This window comes from Pseudorca crassidens, chromosome 11, assembly GCF_039906515.1.
Source record: "Pseudorca crassidens isolate mPseCra1 chromosome 11, mPseCra1.hap1, whole genome shotgun sequence".
NCBI classification, from domain to species: Eukaryota; Metazoa; Chordata; class Mammalia; order Artiodactyla; family Delphinidae; genus Pseudorca; species Pseudorca crassidens.
Window position 1 is genome coordinate 78638233 of NC_090306.1, and position 18797 is coordinate 78657029.

The window sequence follows — 18797 nt, forward strand, 5'->3', positions numbered from 1 at the left end:
TTGTTCAAAGTCTAATGTGTATCGCGTGGCTGCAGGACTGCCACACCAATGTAGAATCTGTAGCTGTGTCTTTTACTTTCCCCAAATAGATGTAAGCTTTGTGAGGGTAGGAACCCTCACATAACATTTACTGAGCACCTGCTGTGTGCAGAGCCCTGCTTGAGGTACCACAAAGATAGGAAGGTACCTTCGTCCATTCAGGCTGCTATAACAAACTACCACAGACTAGGTGGCTTATAAAAAATGGAAATTTATTTGTCTGGAAGCTGGAAGTCCTAGATCAGGGTACCAGCATGGCTGGGTTCTGATGAAGGCCTTCTTCCAGGCTGCAGACTGCAGAATTCTCAATTTGTTCTCATAAGATAGAAAGGCGGGAGGGATCTCTGGGGAGCCTCTTTTATAAGGGCACTAATCCCACTTGTGAGAGCTCTGCCCTCATGATCTAATAGCCTCCCAAACCCCCACCTGCAAATACCATCACCTTGGGGGTCAGAATTTCAACATATGAATTTTAGGGGACACATTCAGTCCACAGCAGGAGGGTTACACTTTTTTGGCATTTTACAAGAACAAATATGGTACCATGCATATCGTAGCTGTCCAATGCACATTTTGAGTGAACTGATTTCCATAATTTTTACATTTTAGAATTATTATTTTTAGAATTAATCTGTCAAAATTAAATCTCCTAAATGTCTTCTTCATTTTACAGTAGGGAAACTATGGTGAAGAAAGATAAAATGTCTTCCTAAGCCAATGTATTGGTAACAAAATAATATCTCAATGCACATTTTTGTTTTCAGTTCCGCTACTCCAACTGCGAAGTCCTTCTCATCTCTTCAAGAAAAACACTGTGACCAACATTCAACTTTTCTTTCCATTGGTAATTAATGAATTGCTCTTCTGCCTGAGGCACTTTGTGGCTTCGGTCCCCTGGCCAAGAAGGCACTAAGTCTTGCTTTCTGATCTTTCATTTTTTCATATGATTCTCCTTATTTAGACCCAATCATAGGAAGCCCAAATCCTATGGAACTGGAGCCAAAGTCAAATAAATCAAAATAGATGCTTCTTACTCCTACTGTTCACAGTGCCAGATAGTTCACATTCACAGGTAATTCCTGAGTTTTCCTGATAACCACTGAAATTCCAAAAAATGTGCTTGATCACATGCCTCAGCTACTTTGCATTACACAAAAACAGACATATGTCCAGGAATATTTTATACTTATCATAAAGAGATTTTGGTGAAGGAGGGATTGATAAACCACATCATGTTATTTGGAGAATGAGAATATGCCAAATGATAAATCTTCACACTTGTTTAGTAGAAAGAAGACGCAACATTTTGAAAATCAAATAGTCCAAATAAAAGGTGATTTTAAAATACATACAATATTATCAAAATGTATAAAACAAAAAAATACACAATTAAAGCACTAACACTAATATATTAACAAAGTTTTTTTTTCTAGGTATATTCATTCATTTACCATTCACTGAGCATACACTCTTGGAGAATTTACTAAGTGCGAGGTACTGTGTTAGGTATTGAGCTGTGAAACTTTTTTACCAGTTCTCCAAAATTCTTAACTGCATGTATTAATTCTATGATGAAAAATAAGATTTTTAATTGTAATAGAGTTGTGATGGTTAATTTTATGTGTCAAGTTGACTGGGCCACAAGGTGCCCAGATATTTGGTTAAACATTATTCTGGGTGTGTCTATGAGGGTGCTGTATGTATGTATGTATGTATGTATGTAATATGTAATGTATGTAGGGAGGTAGGTACCTATTTTTCAACATTAAACGTAAAACTTAAAGTTGATAATTGGGACTTCATTAAAATTAAGGAAGTATGTTTATTAAAGGTCATTACTGAGAAAGTGAAAATGCACTGAGACTTAAAGAAGATATCTGCAATGTATATATCTGGGAAAGTACTTATATCCAGGATATATAAAGTATACCTATAAATCTGCATGTAAAAGACAGACAACCTATAAAAAATGGGCAAAAGACTTGATACAAGTAAAATATTCAAATATAACTAAACATCTGAAAAGGTGCTAAATATTATTAGTCATTGTGAAAATGCAAATTAAAATCATAACCACTTACCATTGTGCATATCTTAAAACTTATAAAGCCTGACAATTCCAAGTGTTGGCAAGAATGTGAAGAACTGTAATTCTCATGCACTCTAGTGGTAGTTTAATGATGGTTGGTAAAACATTTTGGAAAACTGGCATTACCTACAAAGGCTGAGCATTAACATTACCTGTATTCCAGCAATTCTGTTCTCAAGGAAATGCCCAAGAAAAATGCATGCATTCACCAACAGACATGCACAGGAATGTTCATAGCAGCATAATATATATATAGCCAAAACTTGAAAATGACCCAAATGCTCATCAATAGATTTGAAAAATAAACTGTATTAATTAAAGAAATGAAAAGTAACAAATTACTGCTACTAGCAACAATATACATAAACTTACAAACATAATGATTGAAAAAAGCTAGATACAAAAGAGTAACTTCCATTTACACAAAGTTTCATCAGGCATAACTAATCTGTGGTGCTAGAAGTCACAACAGTGGTTTCCTTTGTGTGTAGGGATGGAATAGTGAGGCTTCTGGGGTGCTGCTTCTTTTTTGATTGAAGTGTTGGTTACACAGGTATTTTGGGGTGGTAAAATTTCACTGAGCTGTATACTTACGATTTGTGCATTTTTCAGTATGTACGTTATACAACTCCTTAAGAGAAAGTTTAGCAAATGGTACCACACAGCCTGCTGAACAGTTCTCATCATACAGCATTTAAGGTTCCTTAGAGACAAGGATCTGGCAAACATGTTCTTAATTCTCATTACTCACCAACAATAGTCACTGATTTCTTAGTGCTTTCACTAATGACTACCTTTGAGCCTGGATTGTATTTCTCCACCCATTTCTTCCTATCAAAGTTTCTATCTTCCCTTTAAGACTGACTAAACAATTCCATCTTCTTTCTTGATTTCTTAAGGAAGCCTTTTGATCACATTCTACTGTATCACGTTCCACTGATCATGTTCACTGCATCTTCATAATTCTCAGTAAGTTTATGGCCACTTTTTTTCTTTTACTTATTTGTGGAATTCTGTCCTCTTATTTTAATTATTTTTATTTCTGTTTTCACTCTTTAAGGGGAAATATTGTATTTCAATCATTTTTTCATAGCATCCTATTCCATAGGTAGTCCCTGGGACCTGCATATACTATTTATACTTTTACACTTTCCAAATTTACACCTTCAGCCCAGTCCTCTCCCTGCAACTCCAGTCCTGTGTATCCATACGCCAACTCCTTATCGCCACTAAAATTTCTAACAGGCATCTTAAACATCACATTCCAGCCCCTAACTCCTAACCATTCCCCTCAAACCTGTGTCTTCCAGTCTCTGAATGAATGGCAACTCCATCAGTTTCTCTGGTCAAAAACCTTAGAGTCATCCTTAACTCACCTCTTTCACTCAACATCCTACATCTTATTCATCAGTAAATCCTGTCAATGGTACCCTCAAAAGAGAATCCAAGGCTGAACCCTTCTGCACTCCTCTACACTAGGACCCTGGTTCAAACCACCGTCACCTCTTGCCTGGAACAGTGCAATGGTCTCCTGCCTTTGATTTTTCTCCTTAGTCTGTTCACACCCTGGCCAGCATATCCTTTTAAAAATCTAAGTCAGATCACATCAGTCCTCCTGAAATGGCTTCCCGCATTCACAGGGCAAAAGTGCTATGCCACCAGACCCTTCTCTACCCAAAGCATCTCCTACTACTCCCCTCCCAGCTCCCTGCTGATGCCCTGCTGCCTGCCGTGCTGTTGCTCTGCTGCCCCAGGCGTACTCCTGACTCTGGAACTTCACGTTTGCCATCCCCTCAGCCAGGAATGTTCTTCCTTCTTTGAGTCAAGGAGCTCAGTCCCTCACCTCCTTCAAGTCCTTCCTCAAACACTACCCTCTTCATGAGGGTGTCCCTGGCCAGCCTACCTTAAATTGCAATCCCACTCTCTCCCACACTCCTTTTCCTCCTTCCTTGCCTTATTTTTCTCCACAGCATTCAACACTGTCTATATCCTATACATTCTATATGTTTACTTAGGTTTTTTTTCTATCACCTGCTTTCACCAACTAAAATGTGAGCAGCACAAGGACAGATACTTATATATATTGTGTTCATTGATGTATCCCTAGAATATAGAACAGTGCCTGACATGAAGTAGGTGCTTAATAAATATCTATTGGATTAATGAATAAACAGTAGGTGCTTGATATATCATCTAGGAATTAATGAAATAAGTGAATAAATGAAATAGTTCACAGCGTTTCGTTTTCCAAAGATATAATGTGTCAGTTTTCATCTTCCCTTACAATTTATTTTGCCATACTGGATAGATATCTTTTTATGATACATGACCCATTAATCTGCCTTCTTAAATAGAAACTATAGATGCCATTTAACTCTTTCTTTCTGACTCTGGGTCACTGGTATAAACCTAAGTCCCTGCAAATGATATCTTCAGAGCTTATGAAAGCTTATGAAATTAGCTCTGCCTCCAGTAAGTTTTGTGCTGTTTTTGTCATTTATCTCTACCTTCACTCACTGCTTTCTTTATACATATTTGGATCAAACCTTTTCTAATTTGCAGGTTGAAAGTCAGGCTTATTAAGCTTATTAGAAATGAGTCTGTTGGCTCTGACAATGAAGGGATGTTCCTATGAGTTAAATTCTAATACTTCAGTACTCAAGTGGTACTCAGCATCCATTTTTGCTTCTCAGAAGTTGACCTGCTTACTTCCAAGTTTTACTATGCTGGCAACTGCAGTGACAAGATAAATGACTTCTAAACACTTGGGAAAATGAGCTACTAATGAAAATGTTGGGATACATGTATATATGTGAATATATATTCCTTGGTGTACATATATATGTGCAAAAATATGCATTGTGATAAAACATGAAGTTGACAATTTTCTTGCATATTGTATTACTGCAAATTATCAAATTTTAAAAACTTAACTGTATCATCACATATTTTGTAAGTGAGACTCCATGTTCCATGTGCTATAAGAAATATAAAATTCTTAATTACATTCCATTTTAAACATTATCTTTGACTATGGGTTTCTAGAATCTTGCATGTCTGTAATTTTGTTCTTTCCTCTGACAACTGAACCACAGTTGACATGCATAAAATCAATAAATGTCCAATTAAGGATAAACTGTCTCGGCTTCTGGCATCTCGATAATTTCCATCTTTTTCTAAATTGAATTAAATTTATGGGATCAAATTATTTATCATTAAAATCAGCTCTCTTACACTTTCGTTTTTCCATTGCATGCATTTTTCTAAATAAGTGCAAAAGTGTAATAAAATTTAAATTATTACATAAGCCACTGCTATGAAGATTAAGATAGAGGATGCTGCCAGAACTGAACTATCAGCTGAGAGGCAGCTCTACCAGGCTGAAAGCATCAATTTGTCATTCCAGATCCAAAGGTCCAAATTTGGCCTGGAAAAGACAATAAAAGGGGTAAAATGTATAATGGTCCCAAAGTGGTTTGTATGCAAGTAATAACCTTCTGTTGGCGAGTGCTTTGTTCTCAGTAAGCAATCACTATTATTGTTGTTGTTGTTATCATTCTCATTATAATTTTTGGTGTTATTACATAAACATACTCTATTTGTGTCATACACCTAAATAGACTGCAAGGGCCCCCAGTCTTCCAACAAACATTTGCGGAGCACTGATTCCATGCCAGGCACAGATCTTCTCACTTCCTTCCAGAAGGTCATCAGATGTCTAGCCCAGGGTACTTTTCTACTATCTATCATGCCCTGTATCATGGTGAAGCCACTGTGATGCAGATAAAAAGCTTCGATGCAGATCACAACAGTCACTGCTTACTCAAATTATCCATACTGCCCAAACAATTCACATTAATCATAGGCTCATATAACAGAATGATAAGGGGAATCCGAAAAAACATCCAGTTCAGCTCTTCACATTTGACTGATAAGGAAACCAAGGCCGAAGAATAAATAACATGACCAAGGTCACATAGGAAATAAGCTAGAGAGTTAAGACCACAAACTAGTCTTCATTCGTCTGTCCTACTGACAACTCAGTAACTATTAACCAGACATTTGAGGGGTGACACATGTGGCAATTTAGAGGAATGAATCCACAGCCAGAGACTCCTGGATTGGAATGTGTGCTCCAGGATACACACCAACTGTCACTTAAACTTTCAGAACCTCAATTCCTCTTCTGTAAAATGGGAATGATAATAATACCAACTCAGATTTAAATGAGATAATATAGGTGAAGGACTTTGAGTAGTACTAAACACAGTAAGTACTCAATGAGGGGAAGATGATATGTTCGCCTTCATTACATGTTATATAGATACGATGTAGAAACTACAGTAAATATTGTGTTAACTTCACAGTGCTGGAAATGTTGCTTTGCCAGTCCCAAAGCAGAACTGTGTAATAGAGTTTCACAGGCCACAAAGAACTGCCCTCAGTGGCTGCCTTTGGGGTTACTATTCCAAGTTTAGAAAATGTAAAGATAGAAAATTGCTGAACCCAGTGAAATGCCAGATGTTCAAAACAGAATGGCCTTCCAGTCAAGTCAATATCACTTCTGGATGGATACTGATCATTAAAACCTTTCTCAATAATATCCATAGATTACTAAATCTAAATATTCTTAACAGAGATAAATACCCTGGATTTCTGTGTATAATTCCATTCAGCCTTTACCAGTTATAACGCTTGGTGCTAGAGACATTTTTGCTAGTGTGTTATAACCACACAATTAGTACCCTTTTCTCCTGGTGACAGAGTCTACATTTCTGACACAGCCAGAGGAAACAAAGCAATTTTATTTTTAAACTACCATTGTTTTTAGTTCCTTTATCCCCCAAACCATAATGAGATACATACAGAGTATCCAATTTTAGATTTGGTGGGCTACCAGGATATTTTCTTTCAGGAGAAAAAATTGAGAGGAAATCACTGTACAAATAATCATGTCCCTCTGGACTGTGCTGGTAACCAGCGGGCAATATACTTTGTCACTCCCAAAGCTTTGTCATAGAAACCACCAGAACTGAGGTGGCTCCTATAGAAACCGCGCAGTCCTCGTGACCTTCCCAAATGGAAAAATCTGGTTTGAACAAGTTAGAAAGGCAAGAAGAATTGACTCAGGGTTCACAGGCTTCATAATCTAATCGAGTTCTTTTTTTTTTTTTTGTACAGAAATTTAGCAAAAGAGATCAAATAAACATTCTGAGAATTTTAAAGAAAGAGAAATCTCTGGCAGTGATTCAGTTCTGCTAAGTCAGAGTCCAATTGTTCAGTAAAAAGGTGGTGAAGGTGCGGAACCCCAATTAAAGCTCAATTGTTAAGTCATTCCTGACCCTTGGCCATGAAAACAGCTGGTCCCACAACTTCCTGTTTTGTCTTGACTTGCATGTAACACTGATGCAATGTCTTATTATTTTGCAGAAATAGGGATTTTTAAAAATATATTACACATATACTTTAAAATTACATACATATAATGAAAAGATTAGAGGTTATGAATCCACTCTTTGTTGTCTTGCTTTAGGTAAAAATTAAGTGAAAATATATAAAAAGTAACAATCAGGGGAAGAGACCACTAGTAAACAGAAATAAGTGCAATTCTTCCCTTGCTGTTTGTTAAGCTAGAAGAGTGGGCCTCTCCTCTCCTTGGGCCTCTAGAATATACACACGCTCACACTCATACTAAAGTTTTTCAAATACACATATCTACATGGATCTTTACGCCAGTTCTGAGAGGGAGGAAAAAACATGTAAGAGAGAACATTTATGGTACATGGGCTCAGCCATGCACAGCCCCAGGTGTTCTCTCATTCAGCTTCTCAGCTGCCCTTTGAAGGAGGCATCAGCAGCCCCTGCAGACATAAAAACTGAGCGGCAGGGAGATGAAGTGATTCAGTCCAGGTGAGTGTGGAGTGAGTGCTGCAGCTGGGCTGTCGGACTGTTTTCACTACACACACCACCGGATTAGGACCTGCCAGATTCAGACATTCCCCCACTACCGCCCAAGCTCTGGGAAAAAAACACATTATTTGAAGTTTATTGTTTAATTGCAGTGAGATAGAAATTTCAGGAGACAAAAGGAGGAAACATGGGGAGGGGAGGGGAGAGGAGGGAAGAGTAGAAAAGAGGAGGGGAGAGTTGGGGAGAGGAGATCTGGGAACAGAACCTCTGACCTTCTAATGCTGCAGGTTTTGGAAAGCTGCCAAGCTGCTCAAGGAGCCATGGAGAAAATAAGTTCTCTCCCTTCAAAGAAATTTTTTTCTGGAAAAAAAAAGGGCCATGAACAGCTTTCTTTTCCCCAGAAGACTAGAGTGTTTTTCCCTCAGGTCAATGACCATCACATAACAGATCATATTTTCATTTTTGTTTTGGCCCCTGGCAAGCTTAGAATCACATTTACAGCTCAATTTTACTAACCCTATTGGACCTTATAGTCTAAATATTTATTGTACCTTTTTACCTGACCTTGCCTTTGTATATTTATACATTCTCACGTACCAATTTTTAATTATTTTATGTTAGCTTGTAATTATATATACTTGTAGACAAACCCAATTACTATATAATCAATAGATAAATTACTTTATGCATTTGATCACTCTCTCTACTACCTGAGATAGTTGTTAGTATATATTAATTTTGTTTGACTAAGTAAATATGCTTAGTCCCACTGCAACTGTCCCACTAATAAATCTACAGTGAAGAGTACAAGGAAGAAGTATACAGTTGGTAGAAGCACCCATAACAGTGGACTTGAGCTAATCCAGCAATTGGCAAGAATCGCCCCAGACATGTGACATGTGAACTGAGACTTATAAGCATTAACTAAGAGAGGAGAGAAGTGGAGAAAGACTGCAATTGGGGAGCACTTCAAGCAGAGAAACAACACGTGCAAGGCTCTCAGGTACAAAGGAAGAGGCTTCCTTCCAAACTGTGAGAAGGCCAGTATGACTACAGCTTTGACAACGAGGGAAGGAAGTGGTATTGAGGTGGAGAGACAAGCCATGCCAAAGACTTTGGTCTTTGTCCAAAGAACAATGATGAGAATATTAAATGACTCACGCAAAGTCACCCAGTCAGTAAATAAAGATGTGTATAGCAAATATTAACAACGCAGCTTGCAGCCAATAATCAGCATTAAGGGGAAATCTGGAACAATCACAATCATTACGTTAATGCTTTCACATACAGATCATTATCAAAATTGCTGTTAAGTCAAAAACAAAATTTAACAAAAATCATGTTAAATAGTTATTACTAAATTTACGATTACGTACCCCAGTTCACATATGAGAAAACTGCTGCTCAGAGGAATTAAGTGATTTGCTTGAGATCACTACAGAAAAGTGGTAAAACTGGGACTAGAAATCTGCACTACTGAAGCAAAATCTTGTGTTCTCTCCATGAAGTATGCCCCCTAGGATGCATAGCTGATCCTTTAAACACATGTTCAAGACTGGGTACCAGGGAGCAAACCGGAGGATGTAAACTTTTATATAAAACTGGCCTTGAGCTCCATTCTTGAAGCATATAAATGACAGTGCAGGAGAATATGTGACATAATTTTATAAATTATTCTAATAAATAAAAAGTCATTATCTAGATCATTCATGCAAATCTATGATCAATCTTGAATTCTTACAAAAGAAAGAAAACAAAACATCTTTCACTATTGAAAGGTAATTTGAAATTTGTTACACTTAAGATGGGAAGAAATCTAGGCGAACCTTAGCTTTCTGTGCTTTGATTTTAAAAAGCTATCACTCTCAGGTGGAATTGACTATTCTTATTCCTATCCCTAATGAGGGAAACAGGAAAGTTTGAAGGGGGTATAAAGAAATTGTTTCCTCTTTTCACATAAATAGTGTTCTTTGCCATTGAGTTGTTCTTGTCAAAAAAAAAAAGTAGCTTCAAGCAATGTCAAGAAATGGAAATGGGGTTTTATCAAACGGTACTCTCGTCAATAAAGGAGAAGGAAATCTCATGAGAAAAAAGGAGGCAAAGAAGAGAGAGAAGTGTCCCCTGAAAGTCACTCAGCTGCAGAGGCTAAGAAAGCTCAGCTTCTCAGCAGCAAGAGTTCTTGCATTGCCGTCAGGTGTGCTGCCACCAGCAGGACCCAGCCACCCTCCTATGAGTCGTCTTCCTTCCCTATTCAACCCACCAGCATTTGTTGAGCATCAGGGGATATGGACAGGACCCTGGAGGCAGTCTCTGTCTTCTTGACCATCAGAGTTCACTGAAGCTCTCTGTCATGTCATAATCTCTCTCCTCCAGGACTATACATTTTGTCCTCTACTCTGCCTCTTTTCCCTACCTCACACCTCTGCTTACTAATACCTTTGCCTGATCACTGCTTTGGTCCATTCACAACTTCTCTAGACCTCTAGGCCTTATGGCCTCAGTTATATGAGTTCTCTCCATAGTTGTTTTTGGTGTCGGCCCCTTCCTTCTAGAATACTCTACTATATTCCTCAGTCCGTATTCACAAGAAGAAACCTGACTGGCCTAGTGAACAACCCCTGTTCCAATTCTGACACAGCTGTTTCTACCGGGCCCCACCGCTGACTGCTCACCAGGCTATGGATTTGCTACCCTTGCTTCAGGCAATCAATGCTTTCCCAGCAAGCTGTAGCTGAGGGGAAAAAGCAGCATGGAGAGTAACATGGCACAGAATATGAGGGCAAGCTCTGACCTGACGTCTGGGTTCACATCCAGCTATGCCATTTACCAGCTGTGGGACTTTGGGCAAATTCCTTAAGGCATCCTCTATAAAAGGAGGGTGATTATAACATCTATCTCCTTGGGTTGTTCTGAGGATTAAATTAAATAACACATGAAAAAAACTTAGCACTATATTTAATGCCTAGGAAGGACTCCATAAGTGTCAGCTATTATAACTGTGTATATCTATGACTGATCCTCAGCAGATGGCCATGGGCAGGCCAACTGCCCTTGACTGGAAACTGTAGGCCCAGAGAAACTCATTGATGATGACCCGTTCAATCACAAGTGTGCAACTTCTTCAACCTCAGTTATGCCTGTCAAAGCTCACTAAGAGGTCTTTTTAAATGTTAGAGAGGATTTTGGGGTTTTTTCTGTCTAAATTATTTTCACATGACATGTTTAAATTTGCAAAATTAATATACAAGTACCTTCTGGAATAGGCTGTCAAAAGTGCCCTCCTTCATTTGAACATTCTATGAAATATTAATGCTTGAGCTTAGGAAAGTTTTTATGGTTGTTTAGGCATTTGTGTGTGTGTCTGTGTCTGTATCTATGTACGTTTTAATAAGAACTCCCTCATCATTATGTGACCCATTAAGACCTAGAGGAAAATCCGTGCCTGTGTGCGCCTCAGCCATGGAAGCGCGCACTCGGCTTCCTGAGGTACTCCCTTCCCTTCGCGAGTAGAGCTTGGGTACAGAATGTCACCATCCTTTGCCTCATTTCATCAAACAAGCCTTCTGACAGGTCTCCCATCCTCTAGCTTTCTCCCAGCTTTAGTCCATCTTCTCTAGGATGACCCAGCCGTGTGGCTGACAGGGTCTTGGTGCTCCGGCCAGATGTCAGGCCTGAGCCTCTGAGGTGGGAGAGACGAGTTCAGGGCATTGGTCCACCAGAGACCTCCCAGTCCCTTGTAATATCAACTGGCGAGAGCTCTCCCAGAGATCTCCATCTCAACGCTAAGACCCAGCTCCACTTAACGACTAGCAAGATTCAGTGCTGGACATCCCATGCCAAATAACTAGCAAGATAGAAACACAACACAACCCATTAACAAAGAGGCTGCCTAAAATCATAGTAAGTTCACAGACAACACAAAACACACCACTGGACAGGGTCCAGCCCACCAGAATGACAAAATCCAGCCTCATACATCAGGACACAGGAACCAGTCCCCTCCACAAGGAAGCCTACAAAACCCACTAAGCCAACCTTACCCACTGGAGGCAGACACCAAAAACAACAGGGATTAGGAACCTACAGCCTGCGTAAAGGAGACCCCAAACACAGTAAGTTAAGCAAAATGAGAAGACAGAGAAATACACAGCAGATGAAGGAACAAAGTAAAAACCCACCAGACCAAACAAATGAAGAAGAAATAGGCAGTCTACCTGAAAAAGAAATCAGAGTAATGATAGTAAAAATGATCCAAAGTCTTGGAAACAGAATGGAGAAAATACAATAAACGTTTAACATGGACCAAGGAGAACTACAAAGCAAACATTGATGAACAGCACAATAAATGAAAATTCTCTAGAAAGAATCAATAGCAGAATAACTGAGGCAGAAGAAAGGATAAGTGACCTGGAAGATAAAATAGTGGAAATAACTACCACAGAACAGAATAAAGAATGAAGAGAATTGAGGACAGTCTCAGAGACCTCTGGGACACCATTAAATGCACCAACATTCAAATTATAGGGGTCCCAGAAGAAAAAGAAAGGGACTTAGAAAATATTTGAAGAGACTATAGTTGAAAACTTCCCGAATATGGGAAAGAGTGAATCAAGTCCAGGAAGCGCAGAGTCCCATACAGGATAAATCCAAGGAGAAACATGCCAAGACACATATTAATCAAACTATCAAAAATTAAATACAAAGAAAAAATAATAAAAGCAGCAAGGGGAAAGCAAAAAATAACATACAATGGAATCCACATAAAGTTAATAGCTGATCTTTCAGCAGAAACTCTGCAAGCCAGAAGGGAGTGGCAGGACATATTTAAAGTGATGAAAGGGAAAAACCTACAACCAAGATTACTCTACCCAGCAACAATCTCATTCAGATTCAACGGAAAAATCAAAACCTTTGCAGACAAGCAAAAGTTAAGAGAATTCAGCACCACCAAACCAACTTTACAACAAATGCTAAAGGAACTTCTCTAGGCAGGAACACAAGAGAAGGAAAAGACCTACAATAACAAATCCAAAACAATTAAGAAAATGGTAATAGAAACATACATATCGATAATTACCTTAAATGTAAATAGATTAAATGCTCCAACCAAAAGACATACACTGGCTGAACAGATACAAAAACAAGACCTGTATATATGCTGCCAACAAGAGACCCACTTCAGATCTAGGGACACATACAGACTGAAAGTGCGGGGATGGAAAAAGATATTCCATGCAAATGGAAATCAAAAGAAAGCTGTAGTAGCAATTCTCATATCAGACAAAATAGACTTTAAAATAAAGACTATTAGAAGAGACAAAGAAGGACACTACATAATGATCAAGGGATCAATCCAAGAAGAAGATATAACAATTGTAAATATTTATGCACCCAACATAGGAGCACCTCAACACATAAGGCAAATGCTAACAGACATAAAAGGGGAAATTGACAGTAACACAATCATAGTAGGGAACTTTTACACCTCAATTTCACCAATGGACAAATCATCCAAAATGAAAATAAATGAGGAAACAAAAGCTTTAAATGATACATTAAGCAAAATGGACTTAATTGATATTTATAGGATGTTCCATCCAAAAGCAACAGAAAACACTTTCTTCTTAAGTGCTCATGGGACATTCTCCAGGATACATCATACACTGGGTCACAAATCAAGTCTTGGTAAATTTAAGAAAACTGAAATCATATCAAGTATCTTTTTGGAACAAAACACTGTAAGACGATATCAATTACAGGAAAAAAACTGTAAAAAATACAAACACATGGAGGGTAAACAATACACTACTAAAAAACCAGAGATCACTGAAGAATCTATTAAAGAGGAAATTTAAAACCACCTAGAAACAAATGACAAAGAAAACAGGATGACCCGAAACCTATGGGATGCAGCAAAAGCAGTTCTAAGAGGGAAGTATATAGCAATACAATCCTACCTCAAGAAACAAGAAAAATCTCAAATAAACAACCTAACCTTAAACCTAAAGCAATTAGAGAAAGAAGAACAAAAAAACACCAAAGTTAGGAGAAGGAAAGAAATCATAAAGATCAGAGCAGAAATAAATGAAACACAAATAAAGAAAACAATAGCAAATATCAATAAAACTAAAAGTTGGTTCTTTAAGAAGATAAACAAAATTGATCAACCATTAGCCAGACTCATCAAGAAAAAAAGGGAAAAGACTCAAATCAATAGAATTAGAAATGAAAACAGAGAAGTAACAACTGACACTACAGAAACACAAAGGATCATGAGAGATCAGTACAAGAAACTATATGCCAATAAAATGGACAATCTGGAAGAAATGGACAAATTCTTAGAAAAGCACAACTTTCCAAGACTGAACCAGGTAGAAATAGAAAATACAAACAGAACAATCACAGAGCACTGAAATTGAAACTGTGATTTAAAATCTTCCAACAAACAAAAGCCCAGGACCAGATGGCTTCACAGGCGAATTCTATCAACCATTTAGAGAAGAGCTAACACCTATCCTTTTCAAACTCTTCCAAAATATATAACAAGGCCAAACTCATTCTATGAGGCCACCATCACCCGGATACCAAAACCAGACAAAGATGCCACAAAAAAAAGGAAACTACAGGCCAATATCACTGATGAACATAGATGCAAAAATCCTCAACAAAATACTAGCAAACAGAATCCAACAGCACATTAAAGGGATAATACACCATGATCAAGTGGGGTTATCCCAGGAATGCAAAGGTTCTTCAGTACACGCACATCAGTCAATGTGATAAACCATATTAACAAATTGAAGGATAAAAACCATATAATCATTTCAATACATGCAGAAAAAGCTTTCGATAAAAGTCAACACCCATTTATGATAAAAACCCTCCAGAAAGTAGGCATAGAGGGAACTTACCTCAGCATAATAAAGGCCATATATGACAAACCCACAGCCAACATTGTTCTCAGTGGTGAAAAACTGAAAGCATTTCCTCTAAGATCAGGAACAAGAGAAGATTGCCCATTCTCATCACTATTGTTCAACATATTTTGGAAGTTTCAGCCACAGCAATCAGAGAAGAGAAAGAAATAAAAGGAATCCAAATCGGAAAAGAAGGAGTAAAACTGTCACTGTTTGCAGATGACATGATACTATACATAGAGAATCCTAAAGATGCCACCAGAAAACTACTAGAGCTAATCAATGAATTTGGTAAAGTAGCAGGATACAAAATTAATCCACAGAAATCTCTTGCATTCTTATACACGAATGATGAAAAATCTGAAAGAGAAATTAAGAAAACACGCCCATTTACCCCTGCAACAAAAAGAATAAAATACCCAGGAATAAACCTAACTAAGGAGACAAAAGACTTTTATGCAGAAACCTATAAGACACTGATGAAAGAAATTAGATGATACAAACAGATGGAGAAATATACCATGTTCTTGGATTGGAAGAATCAACACTGTGAAAATGACTATACTACTCAAAGCAATCTACAGATTCAATGCAATCCTTATCAAACTACAAATGGGATTTTTCACAGAGTTAGAACAAAAAATTTCACAACTTGTATGGAAACACAAAAGACCCCAAATAGCCAAAGCAATCTTGAGAAAGAAAAACAGAGCTGGAGGAATCAGACTCCCTGACTTCAGACTATACTACACAGCTACAGTAATCAAGACAGTATGGTACTGGCACAAAAACAGAAAGATAGATCAATGGAACAGGATAGAAATCCCAGAGATAAACCCATGTACTTATGGTCCCCTTATCTTTGATAAAGGAGGCAAGAATATACAATGGAGAAAAGACAGCCTCTTCAATAAGTGGTGCTGGGAAAACTGGAGAGTTGCATGTAAAACAATGAAATTAGAACATTCCCTAACACTATACACAAAAATAAACTAAAAATGTATTAAAGACCTAAATGTAAGCCAGACACTATAAAACTCTTAGAGGAAAATGTAGGCAGAACACCGTATGACATAAATCACAGCAAGATCCTTTAGACCCACCTCCTAGAGAAATGGAAATAAAAACAAAAATAAACAAACGGCAACTAATGAAACTTAAAAGCTTCTGCACAGCAAAGGAAAACACAAACAAGATGAAAAGACAACCCTCAGAATGGGAGAAAATATTTGCAAATGAAGCAACTGACAAAGGATTCATCTGCAAAATTGACAAGCAGCTTATGCAGCTCAATATCAAAAAACAAACAACCCAATCCTAAAATGGGCAGAACACCTAAACAGACATTTCTCCAAAGAAGATATACAGATTGCCAACAAACACATGAGAAAATGCTCAACTTCACTAATCATTAGAGAAATGCAAATCAAAACTACAATGTGGTATCACCTCACACCAGTCAGAATGGCCATCATCAAAAAATCTACAAACAATAAATGCTGGAGAGGATGTGGAGAAAAGGGAACCCTCTTGCACTGTTGGTGGGAATGTAAATTGATACAGTCACTATGGAGCACAGTATGGAGGTTCCTTAAAAAGCTAAACATAGAACTACCATACGACACAGCAATCCCACTATCAGGCATATACCCTGAGAAAACCATAATTCAAAAAGAGTCATGTACCACAACGTTCACTGCAGCTCTATTTACAATAGCCAGGACATGGAAGTAACCTAAGTGTTCATCAATAGATGGATGGATAAAGAAGATGTGGCTCATACATACAATGGAAAATTACTCAACCATAAAAAGAAACCAAATTGAGTTATTTGTAGTGAGGTGGATGGACCTAGAGTCTGTCATACAGAGTGAAGTAAGTCAGAAAGAGAAAAACGAATATCGCATGCTAACACATATATATGGAATCTAAAAAAAAAAAAAAAAGCATCTTCTTCTTATGAAGAACCTATGGGCAGGAGAGGAATAAAGACGCAGATGTAGAGAATGGACCTGAGGACACAGGGAGCGGGAGGGGTAAGCTGGGACGAAGTGAGACAGTGGCATGGACTAATACATACTACCAAATGTAAAACAGAAAGCTAGTGGGAAGCAGCCGCATAGCACCGGAAGATCAGCTCGGTGCTTTGTGACCACCTAGAGGGGTGGGATAGGGAGGGTGGGAGGGAGATGCAAGAGGGAGGAGATATGGGGATATATGTATATGTATAGCTGATTCACTTTGTTATAAAGCAGAATCTAACACACCATCGTAAAGCAATGATACTCCAATAAAGATGTTTAAAAAAAAGAATATATATGATATAGGCAAGTTATTTAACCTTTGCAAGACTGTTTTCCCACTTGTACAATGGGAACAGGAATATCTACTACCTCACTGGGCTGTTTCATGGGTCAAATAAAATAGAACATAACCTATCACAGTACCTGGCACATAGATGTTGAATAGAACCCAGTATGCTTTAGTTGTTATTGTTATTCCAAGAGAAATAAAATGTTTAAAATGTATGGCTGGTTCACTCTGCTGTACACCTGAAACTGGCACAGCATTGTAGACCAACTATACTCCAACAAAAATTTTTAAAAATCATATGGTGCTCTCCTCAAAAAATCATATGATATTCAATGATGAAAGTGTAACCCCCGAAGCTCAGTTTCTCCCATTTTTAAAGTAAAAATAGTACCTACAGCAAAGTAAGCATTAAATAGGAAAATACACGTAACAGTACTTTGTAAATTATATGGGTGTATTAGCCTTATTTAATATATTAGTTTTGGCACTGGTGTTATTAGTATCACAATACTTGAAGCAATCGTAAGTGCTGTCATATACATACCCATGCAAAATCCACAACCAGTTCTCAATTTTCAGCCTCAGGATTAAAGATGACAAAGATACACTGTTTTGTTTCCTGAAGAGAAAAAAGCACACACACAAAAGAAAAGAATCATTAGGGAATGAAATAGTCTGTTACTGTGAATTTTTTAAAAGGGCAAATTCAGTTAAAATTTTCAACCTTGCAGTTTGCAATAATGAGTAATAGAGGGAAATAAGTCAAATATATTTATGCATATGCAGGCTGAGTAAGACAGCTGGATTTGGTCATTAGGATTCCAAATCCTGTTGGTTTCTCTACAGGAAAAATAAGAGATAATATGATAAAATAAAGATAAGACCATCAAGAAAAACATCATGCATCTAACCTCAACAGCCAGGTGCTTGGAAACAAGCACCAAAGCATCTCCATGGTAGAGGGCTGACCTATTTTGGAGGCTCAAGTAAGGAATTTTCAAACTTGAGCAAGCATCAGAATCATGTGGAGGGCTTGTTAAAACACAAATTGCTGGGCCCTACCACCTCAGAGTTTCTGAATTAATAGGCTGGATGGAGCCCAAGAATTTGCATTTCTGACAAGCTCCCAGATGATGTTGATGCTGCTGGTCTAGGGACCATACTTTGAAAACACCTAATCCACATAACTGATATTTCTGTAGAAATGCTCAACTCCCTGAGGATGGTCGGAAGGAGAACGTAATAGTGTTGGGGATTTTTTGTTTCATTTTTAACTTTACTGAGGAATAATTGACCAATATAATTGTGTATATTTAAAGTGTATAACATGACGATTTGATATACGTATACATTGTGGAATGATTAACAAGGTCAAGATAATTAACACATCCATCACTTCACATAAACTCCTTTTTTGTTGTTGTTGTGAGAATGCTAAGATCTACTCTCGGCAACTTTCAAGTACACAACACCTAATGTATTATTAACTATAGTCACCATGCTACACATTAAGGCTGCAGAACTCATTC

The 18797-nt window shown here is 37.8% G+C and overlaps 1 long non-coding RNA gene across 1 annotated transcript in view; it reads right to left on the bottom strand.

Moving 5' to 3' along the window:
* The window catches only part of LOC137202265 (uncharacterized), a 359901-nt gene that overhangs the window by 316355 nt on the left and 24749 nt on the right, over window positions 1-18797 (bottom strand). Inside the window, exon 2 of the long non-coding RNA XR_010932520.1 lies at window positions 17813-17887. This is a non-coding gene — a long non-coding RNA (uncharacterized lncRNA). The remainder of the gene's footprint in view (window positions 1-17812; window positions 17888-18797) is intronic.